Source organism: Dasypus novemcinctus, chromosome 28 (genome assembly GCF_030445035.2).
Source record: "Dasypus novemcinctus isolate mDasNov1 chromosome 28, mDasNov1.1.hap2, whole genome shotgun sequence".
Taxonomy (NCBI): domain Eukaryota; kingdom Metazoa; phylum Chordata; class Mammalia; order Cingulata; family Dasypodidae; genus Dasypus; species Dasypus novemcinctus.
In genome coordinates this window covers 27,486,324-27,498,374 of record NC_080700.1, presented here as the reverse complement: position 1 = coordinate 27,498,374, position 12,051 = coordinate 27,486,324, and positions in this window count along the sequence as shown.

The following is a 12,051-nucleotide window of genomic DNA, read 5'->3' as shown; positions in this document are numbered from 1 at the left end:
TTAAATTTTGTCAAATGTTTTTCTGTGACTATTGAGATGATCATGTGGTTTTTTACCTTTAATCTATTAATATGGCCTATTACCTTGATTGAATTTCTAATGTTAAACCAACCTTGCATTCCTAGAATAACTTCTACATGGGCATGTTGGGTAATTGTTTTGATATGCTGCTGGGTTAAGTTTGCTGAATTTTTCAGAGCATTTTTATGCCTATATTCATAAAGGACATTGGGCTATGGTTTTGTTATGTCTTGGTGTGATTTTGGTGTCAGAATAATTCTGGTCTAATATAATGATTGGGAAACATTCCTTAATTTTCAATATTTTTGGAACAATTTGTGAAAGATTGGTATTAATTCTTCTTCAAATATTGTCAGAATTAACCAAGAAAGCTATCTGGGCCTGGAGCTTTCTTTGTGGGTAGATTTTAAAATTATTAATTTCATCTCTTTTTATAAGTCTATTCAGACTTCCATTTTTTCTTGAGTCACTATCTGTAGTTTGTGTCTTTATTGAAATTTGTTGATTTCACCTAGTTAGTTTGTGAGAATATGGCCAGTCATAGTATTTCTGTATAATCCATGGTATTTCCCCACTTTCATTCTTGATTTTTGTATTTGAGACTTTTCTTTTTTTCTTAGTCATTGAGCCAAAGATTTATCATTTTTGTTGATCTTTTCAAAGAACAAGCTTTTGGTTTCATTGATTTTCTCTATTTTCTATTTTGTTTATTTATGCTCTAATTTTTATTATTTCCTTCCTATTGTTTGATTTGAACTTAGTTTGCTCTTCTTTTTCTAGTTTTGAAAGGTGGAGGGTTTTTATTTTATATTATTCTTTTAAAAAATTATTTGTGTTAACAGCTGTGAATTTCCCTCTGAGTACTGCTTTAGGAACATCCCAAAAGTGTTTGTATGTTGTGTTTCATTTGCATTCATATTAATTTTTACTTCTCTCATTATTTCTTTTTTGACCCATTTGTTATTTAGGAATGTTTTTTAATTTCCACATATTTGTGCATTTCCCACATTTCTTCTGTTATTAATTTCTAATTCAATTCCATGGTGGCGAGAGAATACAATTCATGAATGTTTCATTGTACTTAAAAAGAATAAATATTTTTCTATAGTTTGTTTGATTGTCCTATGGATACATATTAGATCTACTTGGTATATGGTGTTACTCAAGGCTTCTGTTTCCTTACTGATCTTCTGTCTAGCTAGTTGTGCTATTGATTGTTGAAAGAGGAGTATTTAAAACTCCAGCTATTAATGTTAAATTGTCTAATTTCTTCCTTTGGTTAGTTTTTTTTTTTTTTTTCATGTATTTTGGGGCTTTTGGTAGTTGCATTTATTTATAATCACTATCTTCCTAATGGGTTGACCCTTTTATTGGAGTAAATGCCTTTCATTGTTTCTAGTAATAATTTATATCTCAAAGTCTATTTTGTCTGATCTTATTATAGCTGCTCCAGTTCTGTGGTTACTGTTTTCAAGTTATATCATTTTCCATCTTTTTACTTTCAGCCTTTTTGTGTCTTCAAACCTAAAGTGTATCTCTTGGTAGACAGCATATAGTTAGATCATGTTTTTCTGTTTTTATCCATTCTGTCAAACCTCTGTCTTTTGATAAAAGTATTTCATTCATGTTTCATTATAATTATTGAAATTGAAATGGGGATTTATATCAGCACTTCGTTTTTTTTTTTCTATATGTCATATCTTTTTGTTTCTTTATTCCTCCATTACTGCCTTTTTTGTGTTAGATATATATTTCCTACATACAATTATAATTCCCATGTTGTTTCTTCCATTTTATTTTGAAAATTTTCATAGTGGTTTCACTGATGATTCAAATTAACATCTTACAAGAATCAAGTATGGATTAATACTAACTAAATTTCAATAATATATGAAAAATTTGCTCCAATATAGCTCCAGTATCTCCCACGTCTCTTGCCCTATTATTGTCATAGAAGTTACATCTTTTTAGATTATAACACAGTTATAACACAGTTTTGCTTAATGTAATTTTCTTTTTAATCAGATAGGTGAAGAAAAGTGTTACAAACAATAATGTATTTTTACTGTCTCTTAAACATTTGCCTCTAAATTTATCCTTATCAGTGCTCTTTTTTGACTTTGTGTGGATTCAAGTTACTATCTATTGTCCTTTCATTTTAGCATAAAGGACTCCTGCTACTATGTCTTCTAGATGAGGTCTGTCGATAATAAATTTTGGGGGAATATCTTAATTGTTCCTTCATCTTTTGAAGATAGTTTTGCTGGATATAGAGTTCTTGATTAATAGTTTTTCTTTTAACATTTTGAATGGTTCATCCCACTGGCTCCTGGTCTCCAAAGTTTTTGATGAGGGGTTAGCTGTTAATTTTATTGAGGATTCCTTGAAATGCTGTTTTTCTCTTGCTGTTTTCAAGATTTTCCCTTTGTCTTTTGACAGTTTGATTTTACTGTGTCTTGGTGTGGATCCCTCTGGGTTTATTCTACGTAGAATATGTTGAGTTTCTTGGATATGGAGACTAATGTTTTTTATCATATTTGAGAAGTTTTCAGTCTTTACTCCCTCAAATAGTCTTTCTACTCTTTTATCTCTCTTCTGTACTACTGAGACCTCCATTATGCTTTGTTATTCTTGATAGTGTCCCACACATATGTTCATCTTTTTCCTTCCCTTTTCTTTCTGTTTGACAGAGTAGAAATCTCAACTAACCTATCTTCAAATTCACAGTTTCTCTCTTCTGCCAGTGTATATCTGCTGTTGACTCCTCTAATGAATTTTTAATTTCAGCTTTGTACTGTTTGAACTCTGGCATTTCTGTGTTCCTTTTGTATTAGATAATTTCAATATCTTTATTGATATTCTCTACTTAGTGAGATGCTATTCTCAAAATATTTGAATATAATTTCCTTTACTTCTTTGAATACATTTGTAATATTTAAAGTCTTTGTCAGTAAATCCAATATCTTGGCTTCCTCAGGGACAATTTCTATTAATGTCTTTCTTCCCCAAGTGTATATGCCATACTTTCCTCATTTCTCTGTGTGCCACATAATGTTTTCTTGAATATTAGACAATTAAAATATAATTTGGTAACTCTGAAAATCAGGGTCCTTGCTTCTTCCAGGGTTTGTTGCTGTTTGATGCAACTGATGTCTCCGGAGAAAATACAAAGATTTCTGTTTTGGTTTGCTAAATGCTGCAAAAGCAATATATCAGAAATGAGTTGGTTTTTACAATGGGATTTATTAACTTATGAGCTTACGGTTCTGAAACAATGAACATGTCCAAATCAAGGCATCATCTCAGATACTTTCTTCCTGAGCTGCACCTGTGTGTGATCAGGCACATGGCGGTGCCATCAGAAGATATGTAGCTGTGGGAAATCAGGCATATGGTAGCATCAATTGTCTCTCCCTTCTCCTCCAGGCTTTATTACTTTCAGCTTCTAGTTAGAATGGCTTCTTCTCAGCTTTTGTGTTTCAGTGATTTCAGTTTCTGACTCTTGGAAGCCTTCTCTCTCAGCTTCTGGGTCCCTCACTGTCTTTGCAACTGTTTTCTGCAGCTTTTTATTCCTCCATTTATAAAGGACTTAACTAAGAGGATTAAGACCCACCCTGGGTCCCACAGTCTAATTAAACACCCATGACTGATGTCATTTAATCAAAAGGTCCCACCTCAGTTTACATGCACAGGAAGGGTTTAGCTTTAAGAACAGGATTTTCTGGGATCTACAAAAGATTCAAACCACCACAATACCTATCTGAGAACACTACTGAACTGTACAATTGGAAGTGATTAAAATGGGAAATTTTAAGTTGTATGCATGTTACTACAATAAAAAGTTAGAAGAAGAGATAACTAACCGAGGACTCTGAAGAGTAAAAAAAAAAAAAAAAAAAAGTGGATTGTAAAGGGAAGTAAAAACTTGGAGATAAAAGATGAAATTGAGGGAGTTTCCTGTTTAAATTTTTTCTCCTTTCTCTGGTAGCTCTTCCCCAAGTAGGGACTGATTTGTGGAGCACAGTGTAGAGCAGCAGCATCAGTGGCTCATAGGCATTTCATTTTATTGACCAGAGAAACTAACAAAAGAGGACCCTGAGTCTGGAGATTTTGAAGGGAACCCACAAGAAAACAGGCAAAGAAGGGGATATCTAATTTTGTGTTTGAACTTAGACAGTCTCAATTTCACTCGGACTCAGAGTCTATTTACTTGACATATAAAGAATCAGGAAAATATGACTAATTCTCAAGTGAAAAAAGCAATGAACCAAACCTAATATAAATCAGATGTTGGAAATATCAGATAAGGACAAGAAAGCTGATATTATCACTATGCTCTATGAAGTAATGGTAAACACACTTAAAGGAACAGAAAGATAGAACTTCACAGTAGAGAAAAAATAATTATTAAAGAGAACAAAATGGAAATGTTAAATCTTAAAAATAAATTGTTTGAAATTAAAATTTTGTTGGATAGACTCAATAGCAGAATGGAAACAGCAGAATAAGGTGTTAGTGAATCTAAAGGTGTATCAATAAAAATAATTAAATCTGAAGAACAGAGAGAAACATGGGAAAATGACAGAATATGAGCAAACTTTGGAAAAATATCAAAATATTAAAAGGTCTATAGTCTGTGTCACTGGAGTTCAAGATGGAGAAGACATAAAGATTGGGGCAGAATAAGTATTTGAAGAAATAATGGCTGAAAACTCCTCAAATTTGGTGAAAGATATACACTTATGGACTCAAGAAGTGCAGCAAGACCCAAATAGTATAAATGCCAAGAAAACTGTGCCTAGATACATCACAATCAAATTTTTGAAACCTCAAAATAAAGAAAAAAATTTGAAAGCAATCAGAGAAAAATGACACATTGCTTTCAGGGGAATAATTACTTTGAAAAACCACAGATTTCATATTAGAAACCATAAGGGCCAGAGGATAGTGGAACAGACTGTACAATTTTGAAAGAACTGTCAATCCAGAATTGTATTTTGAGGAAAAATATCATTCAGCAAAGAAGGCAAAAAAAAAAAAAAAAAAAAAAGATAATCTCAGATCAAGGAAAACTAAGAAAATGTATTACCAACAGACTTGCTTTAAAAGTGTGACATGAAGTTTTAGTATGTTGAAGGAAACAGGTACTTGAGGAAATCTTGGCTATTCAACAATGAAGAAAAAGCAATAGAAAGGATAAAATAGTTTGGGAAATATAAAAAAAATTATTTTTTCCCTTAAATTCTTTAAGAAACTAATGAGTATTGAATGCAAAAAAAATATATAGCTTTTCTGATAGGGGTTTCAATGTAAGTAGCTGTAATAATATGACAATTGCAACATAAATGTAAGCGGGGATGGGGTGGAAGAAGGAACTGTATATCAGCAACTCTTCTACATTTTACTTGAAATTGTACATTATTTACTCTAAGTCAATTGTGAAAAATTAGGTAAGCATATTCTAATCCATAGAGCAAACATTACAAATATAACACAAAGGAATGTAGCACAAAAATCAATAGATGAATTAAAGTGAAATACTAAAAAAGTCACATCTCAAAGAAGGCAGGAAAGGGAAATCAGAAGAACAAAACAGAGACAACAAATAAAACATAAAAAACAAAATGAAAGACCTAAATCTAACTCTATCAATAATTACATTGTATTATTGGTCTAAACACTCTAATTAAAAGCTAAAGATTGCCAGAATAAAAGAAAGAAGACAGTGGGGAAATATATAAGACATAAAAGACAACAGATCTTACAGTGATGAAAGATAGAATGGATAAATTTTTAAAATTTTATTTTTTATTTGTTATTTATAAATTATTTTATTTTATTATTAATTTTATTTGTTTTCTTTTTGGCTTTGTTTTGGGGGAGGTTTTGGATTGCAGAAGGGTCACAGTGGTGGCAGGGGAAGATCACTGCTGCAGGGTAATGTTGATAGGGGAATGTGTGGTTAGGGGTGAACTTTGGGGTAATCCTCTAAGGAATATGAATACATTCAACTGTTCATGGGGCACTGTCTCAGTGGGTGGAGACCCACACCATTACTGAAAGAATATTGAATTCCCATCCTGGGGAGTCTGCTACATTCTCTAATAGAGTGGCAAGAATCCCCCACGTACATGAGCAGTGCCTAGCAAAGGACAGTCCATTGTACCAGGCCCTTGATATTGATGATGATACTTATAAAACTTTTCTTGTGAAATTGAAACTTAACCTAATTATATGGTGCCTAAGAGTTACTTCCTGAAGACCTCCTTGTTGCTCAAATGTGGCCTCTCTCTAAGCCAAAAAAACTCAGTATATAAACACACGACCTTCCCCCCAGCATGGAACATGACTCACAGGGATGAGCCTCCCTGGCACCGAGGGATTATTACCAAGCAGTGACTAGGGATGCACCTAAAAGGGGGAAATGGTAAATACAAATGAGTTTTTACAGCTAAGAGATTTCAAAGTGAGTTTGGAGGTCATTCCAGAGGTTACTCTTATGCATGTCTCAGCAGGATATCACTGACTGCCACAGAAACAGTGCCTCAAACAGCAGGGCCCCTCAGGGCTTTAGAGATATCTACACACTATAAGCAGGACAATCTCAGGAATTCAGCACCCTGTCAGTGAGCTTTACTTTGGAATATATGCTCCCCAATGTAACAGAGTTTAACTCATTTATAATTTCCTTACACACATCTCTTCTGCCCCTTTTATTTGAACCTATAATTAGCCCTATATTTGTTAATTAATTGTCCCAAAGACTTAAATCTTCAGTCTGTTCATATGCCAGTTGACCCCTGAGTCTCAGCAGAGTTACAAAACCTATTCTGTAGTTCACTGGACTCACCTAGGACAACTAACAAAAGGATATGATAGACAACACCATCCCAAAAAACAGTATCTACAACTGCAAGCAAGATAGTTCCATCCATCTGCCCCATGGGATCTAAACCCCCTCTCAATCAGAAACAGAGTGGGCATCATCATCCCAAAACCCTCATGATGGGAAAATGAACAATGAACTAAAGTAGACATCATTATTCTATTATAGACATTATTATTCTAGCAATGGAAGAACTTGTATCATTGATATAAAGGCAACAGCCACCAGAGATTCTGAGAGGAGATAGAAGGAAGAATAGGTGTAACATGGGGACATTTTGGGGACATTGGATTTGTCCTGCATGATATTGTAATGACAGATACAGGCCATTTTACCTTTTGTCAAAACCTATAAAATTGTGTGGAGCAAAGTGTAAAGTATAGGCCATGGTTAGTAGCAATGCTTTAATATGTGTTCATCAATTGTAATGAATATACCACACTAATGAAAGATGTTGTTAATGTGGGAAAGTGTGGAAGGGGAAAGGGGTAGGATTTGGAAATTCCCTATATATATATATATATGTATATATTTTATTTTATTTTATTTTTTTAAGATTTATTTTTATTTATTTCTCTCCCCTCCCCGCTCCCCCACCCCCACCCCACGTTATCTGCTCTCAGGTCCATTCGCTGTGTGTTCTGTGTCTGCTTGCATTCTTGTCAGGAGCTCCAGGAATCTGTGTCTCTTCTTGTTGTGTCATCTTGCTGCGTCAGCTCTCCATGTGTGTGGTGCCACCGCTGGGCAGGCTGCACTTTTTTTTCAGGCTGGGTGGTTTTCCTTGTGGGACACACTCCTTGTGCATGGGGCTCCCCTATGCAGGGGTGCCCATGCGTGGCACGGCACTCCTTGAGTGCATCAGACTGCCTGTGGGTCAGCTCAACACACTGGTCATGAGGTCCTGGGCATCAAACCCTGGACCCTCCATGTGGTAGGCAGATGCTCTATCAGTTGAGCCATGTCTGCTTCCCTCCCTACATACATATATTTTTAAAGATTTATTTTTTATTTATTTCTCCCCTGCCCCCCCGCCCTGCCCTGCCACTGTCTGCTCTCTGTGTTCATTCTCTGTGTGTTCTTCTGTGTCCTCTTGTATTCTTGTCAGCGGCACTGGGAATCTGTGTTTCTTTTTGTTGCATCATCTTGCTGCGTCAGCTCTCCATATGTGCGGCACCACTTCTGGGAAGCCTGCACTTTTTTTGCACCAGGTGTCTCTCCTTATGGGGCACACTCCTTGGGTGTGGGACTCCCCTAGGTGGGGGACACCTCTGCATGACATAGCACTCCTTGTGCACATCAGCACTGTGCATGGGCCAGCTCACCATATGGGTCAGGAGGCCCTGGGTTTGAACCCTGGACTTCCCATGTGGTAGGCAGACACTCTGATGAGCCAAATCTGCTTCCCTCTCCCAGTATTTTTGATGCAGCATTTATGTAATCTAAAGCTTTAAAAATAAAATAAATAAAATAAATTACTTGAATGTAAAAAAAAAAAGGAAATTAAATGGAAACTTAATCTTTAAAAAAAAAAGCTAGACCCTCCTCTATGCTGCCTACAGAAGACACGCTTTACATAAAGAAACAAAGATACGTTGAAATAAATGGACCAGAAAGAGAGATCCTATGTACAAACAATAAGCATAGGAAGGTTGGGGTGGTTTTTGTAATGTCAAAGGACAGGTATAACTCAGAGTTATTGCATACCACCAAAATAAAGTGGGTACTGCAATAAAGGGAGCAAAACAATTTTTTTGGTTTCCTAGTATATATAGAAGTTATGTTTACACTACAGTAAACATAGAGCATGCAATAACAATATGTCTGAAAAAACAATGTACATACCTTCATCGAAAATACTTTATTGCTAAGAAACATTAACCAACATCTTAATCTTCAGGGAGTGGTGATCTATTTGCTGGTTGAGGGCCTTGCCTTGATGTTGATAGTTGCCGACTGATCAGGGTGGTGGATGCTGAAGACTGGGTGGCTGTTGCAATTTCTTAAAATAAGACTGTAGTGAAGTTTGCCGTACAGATTGACTCTTCCTTTCATGAAAGATTTCTCTATAGCATATACTGTACACTATGATAGCATTCTATTCACAGTATAACGTTTTCAAAATTGGAGTCAATCCTCTCAATTCCCACCACTGCTGTACCATTTAGGTTGATCTAATATTCTAATGATGATCCAGACATGAAATGAGTGCATGCTGTTGGAAAAACAGCTCTTCTAGACTTGCTTGATACAGGGTTGCCACAAACCTTCAGTCTGTAACACCACAATATCTGTGAAGCACAATAAAATGACTTATGCCTGTATTACCAGGGATAAAGAGACATTTTAGAATCAGAAAAGTGACGATTCATCTGGAAGACATAGCAATTAAATATATATATGTGTGCTTAATAACAGAGGCTCAAATCCATGAAGCAAAAATAAGGAAATATACACACCTCCATAATTGTAGTGGGAGGTTATAATTGGACTCTTTCAGCAAGTGATAGAAAAAAAATCAGTAAAGACGTAGAAGATATGAATGTTATCTACCACCTTGAGCCAACAGATATTTACAGAACACTGGATCCAGCAACTGCAAGCTATATATAATTTCCAGTGAACATGGTCCATTCCACCAGAGAGAGAACATGCTGGAACATTAGACAAGTATCACTAAATTTAAAAGGATTGAAATCTTGCAATGTGTGTTCTATGAACACAATGGAATTCTATTAGAAATAAATAACAATATGACATGAAGGAAAACACCCAACTCTCTGGAAGAGAAACAACACACTTCAAAATAATTCATGGGTCAAAGATGAAATCAAGAGGGAAATTATAAAATATTTTGATATGTAGAACAAAATACAACAAATCTGTATTTGTGAGAGGTGGCTAAAGCCCTGTTTAGAGAGGTGCATGTAGCTGTAAAAGCTTATATGGGGAGTCTGAAGCTTGGGGAGGGTATCTATGACCAAGATATAGAATTAGAAGTCAAGATAAATGGGTCAACAAGATCTTCACAATGAGATAAAAAGAGGAACAAACAAGAATCAGAGAAACATTAACTCTTAGACAGAAAGGCAGGCACGAGAGAAGATGGCAATGGTAGGAAGTCATACTACTTAATTTCAAGAGCCCAACTGGAAAACACAACTAGAATCATCTTTCGCTGGACAAACAGTTGTGGAAATACTGGACAACTACATGCCTTCCAGCTGCTGCAATAGTGTAGAAGGCCACACGGTGGCGAAACAACATTGTCCAAGTTTCTCAGAGCCTTGTGGTTAGAAAATCTTGCTTGCGTTAGTGCATCTTCTTCTGTGTGGGAATATGTATTCATTCATTTACTAAATTACGAATTTGTCCAGCAAACATTTGTTAAGTGCTTAACGGCATGCCAAGTATTGGGACAACTACAGTGAATATGCAGTTTCCTTTCCTTGAAAGGAAAACTAGGTTTTTAGAGAGAAGTGTGGGTGTGTGTGGAGAGGCAGAGCCTTGAACCAAGACTCGCAGTTGCAACTATACAGTCAGGAGCATGTAGAAGTGGGCCTCCAGTGCCCCATCACCATCCTTACTCATAAACTGCCGTGGGACATGCTCCATGCACACCCCTCGATCGGAACACAGACTGGCTGCTTCTTGTCATCTTTCAGCACGGGAACTGCTTCTTCTAGTTTCCTAGTTGTGACGTGTGGTTTTGAATCCATTCCCTACTTCCATAGCTTCATCATTATCTGTCTCCTTATCTATTTTATCTATCTATCTATCTATCTATCTATCTATCTATCTATCTATCTATCATCTATCTATCATCTATCATCCATCTAATCTATCCATCTGTTGATCTATCAATTTAGCTATCTATCATCACCATCAGTATCTATTATCTATATCTATCTATATAACTATCTATCAGCCATAGCTATCTCTCTATATCTTTCCATCTGTCATCTCTCTCTATCATCTATCTATCTATCTCTCTATCTGTATCTATCATCTATCTATCTGTATCTATTTATCATCTGTGTATATCATATTAGTTCTTCTCCTCATTAGTTCCCCATTAGCTTAGCCCCTGAGGCCTCATCTCAGCATAGAATCTTCCTCTGACCTGACTCTTCTCTAGGACCAGAGAGGTAAACCTCCTGCTGTGGGCTGTACAATCCTCTGAGCCAAGCAAAATCCAAAGTTTACATATCAGTGATTTGGGATGGGCTCAGTGACAAAAGAGTGGGGAACAAACACCCACATTTTATGAGGAGCAATGGAAGAAACTTGAGCTATTATCTTAGAGAAGAAAGCTCAGGGTTTTAGGGAAAGATCAAGGAGAGCGAGAGACTTCAGTATTGGAGGGGATGCACATGGGCCAGGGAAGATGCTAATTCCTCATGACCTCAAAGTGTACAATTGAAAAAGGCTGTCGGAAGCTAGTTTTGGTGGAATAGGTCTTCCAACATTGTTAACTAGCTGAATAGAGCTGAACTGCGCACGAGGTGAGATGAGTCCCAGCACCAGTGAGGCACAAGCAGGGAATGGGGAGGACATTCAAGCAAGCAGGGGTGGTCGAACCAGATAACTTTTGAAATCTCTTGCCATCATGAAATTGTATGATTTTTAGCAGAAATTGAGGAAGGCAGGAAGAGGAGTCAAAGAAGAGTCCAAATGAGTTGGCCAAGTTGGCGTAAACACGAACCTGCCAAATGGAGGCAGGAAGCTTAGAGGAGAAGGCTGAGGGAGTTGGGAGCTTCTTAGTGGGACTTAGTGCTGTAAAGATTAAGGAGACAAATGAGAGAGGACACATTGGACATAGCAATCGGTTATGGGACTTCTGGTCTTCAGTAGAGTAGGAAGGACTCAAGGCAGATGGCAAGGGGTCACAGAGAGAATGGATGGTGTTGATTAATAGCAGACTGCTAATTATAAATATGGGTGAGCAATGAAGGTGATGAAGAGCAAGACAGGCCTAGAGCTGTAGGGGTAGCAACGGTGAGACCAGGTGTTTCAGGGATTTGGTTTTGCTTTCGGAATTTTCAAGAGGAAGGAACTTAACCAGCAGAGTCAACTGACAGCAGAACACTCATGATATTCGTAGTTATCACCAATGGAAATGATTGGAAATCATGAGAGAATACTAA